Raw genomic sequence first — 2,373 nt, forward strand, 5'->3', positions numbered from 1 at the left:
TAAAGGCTTGCTTCAAACTGTTGAACTGTTAGCACAACACAAGCAAATGAGAGCTCTGCATGCTAAAGTGTTGTAGTGCTAATTATTCTTAATTGTACCCCAACCCACCTTGCTAACAAAGTATCTCACAAAAGTGAGTGCACCCCTCACATTTTTGTAAATATTTTATTATATCTTTTCATGTGACAATACTAAGGCTATGACACTTTGCTACAATGTAAAGTAGTGAGTGTACAGCTTGTATAACAGTGTAAATTTGCTGTCCCCTCAAAATAACAACACACAGCCATTAATGTCCAAACCACTGTCAACAAAAGTGAGTACACCCCTAAGTGAAAATGTCCAAACTGGACCCAATTAGCCATTTTCCTTCCCCAGTGTCATGTGATTTGTTAGTATTACAAGGTCTCAGGTGTGAATGAGGAGCAGGTGTGTTAAATTTGGTGTTATCGCTCTCACTCTCTCATACTGGTCACTGAAAGTTCAACATGACACCTCATGGCAAAGAGCTCTCTGAGGTTCTAAAAAAAAGAATTGTTGCTCCACATAAAGATGGCCTAGGCTATAAGAAGATTGCAAAGACCCTGAAACTGAGCTGCAGCATGGTGGCCAAGACCATACAGCTGTTTAAAAGAACAGGTTCCACTCAGAACAGGTCTCACCATGGTTGACCAAAGAAGTTGAGTGCACGTGCTCAGCGTCATATCCAGAGGTTGTCTTTGGGAAATAGATGTATGAGTGTGGTCTGATGAGACCAAGATAAACTTATTTGGTTCAGATGGTGTCAAGCGGGTGTGGTGGAAACCAGGTGAGGAGTAGAAAGACAAGTGTGTCTTGTCTACAGTCAAGCATGGTGGTGGGAGTGTCATGGTCCGGGGCTGCATGAGTGCTGCCAGCACTGGGGAGCTACAGTTCATTGAGGGAGCCACGAATGCCAACATGTAATGTGACATACTGAAGCAGAGCATGATCCCCTCCCTTCAGAGTGTGAACCGCAGGGCAGTATTCCATCATGATAACGACCCCAAACACACCTCCAAGACAACCGCTGCCTTACTAAAGAAGCTGAGGGTAAAGGTGATGGACTGACCAAGCATGTCTCCAGACCTAAACCCTATTGAGCATCTGTGGGGCATCCTCAAATGGAAGGTGGAGGAGCGCAAGGTCTCTAACCTCCACCAGCTCCGTGATGTCGTCATGGAGGAGTGGAAGAAAAATCCAGTGGCAACCTGTGAAGCTCTGGTGAACTCCATGCCGAGAGGGTTAAGGCAGTGCTGGAAAATAATGGTGGCCACACAAAATATTGACACTTTGAGCCCAATTTGGATATTTTTCACTTAGGGGTGTACTCACTTTTATGGCCAGCGGTGTAGACATTAATGGCTGTGTGTTGTTATTTTGAGGGGACAGCAAATTGAAACTGTTATACAAGCTGTACACTCACTACTTTACATTGTAGCAAAGTGTCATTTCTTCAGTGTTTGTCACTAAGGATGAGCTCTGGCGTGTTCACACAGCCGACATGCAGAGCCCGCCAGGAAGTCGGCGCTGTGCTAATCACATGCAGTGAGACATTTCCCGATCTCTGCAGCTGCGCATCGGGACCATGTCTCACTGCCTGTGATTAGCGCAGCGCCGACTTCCTGGCGGGCTCTGCACGTGGGCTGTGCGAACAAGCCGGAGCTCATCCTTACTTGTCACCTGAAAAGATATAATAAAATATTTACAAAAACGTGAGGGGTGTACTCACTTTTGTGAGATACTGTACATGCAATGAATAATACATGCATGTTTTTAGTGTGATATGATGCAATGAAATGAATAAGCTGAATTAACGCAACTCATATTAGCATGCATGCAGGACTGCAGCACAAAAGTGTAAGTCTAGCTTCATGCACATAGCTGGAAGGACATACATCATGTAGCAGCTGGTGTAAGGAAGTCGCAGGTGCAACGTACAGCCTCCATTTCAATGAATGGCTGTTCGCTGCTACACAAGAGTTTACGCGGCACTTGTATGAACTTGTTGATGTAAAGCGATGCACAACTATGCAAACAGCTTGCTCATTGCAATAAGAGGCCATATGCTGCACCTGTGGCTCCCTTACATCAGCTATTTACACTCCATGCATCCTGTATGCCCTCTTGCAGCCATGTGTATTTAGCCTGATAGTATCTGTCTTGGGGATTTTGTACATGGTCCTATTTAGGGCATATGGGTGAACAATGTAAATTACGGCTGTAGTTGTGCTGCTCGGGTGCCTCAGCTGCAGCGTACTTTTGCCTATAGACATGCATTACAAAAAACGTCATACGCAACTATATGTGCACAGGCATGTTTTTTCAAAACGTAAAATGTTATATGTTAAAAAA

At 44.7% G+C, this 2,373-nt stretch overlaps 1 protein-coding gene across 1 annotated transcript in view; it reads right to left on the minus strand.

The window, feature by feature from the left end:
• The window catches only part of AVL9 (AVL9 cell migration associated), a 141,626-nt gene that overhangs the window by 138,815 nt on the left and 438 nt on the right, over window positions 1–2,373 (minus strand). The window lies entirely within an intron of this gene.

This window comes from Aquarana catesbeiana, linkage group LG05 (genome assembly GCF_042186555.1).
Source record: "Aquarana catesbeiana isolate 2022-GZ linkage group LG05, ASM4218655v1, whole genome shotgun sequence".
Taxonomy (NCBI): Eukaryota; Metazoa; Chordata; class Amphibia; order Anura; family Ranidae; genus Aquarana; species Aquarana catesbeiana.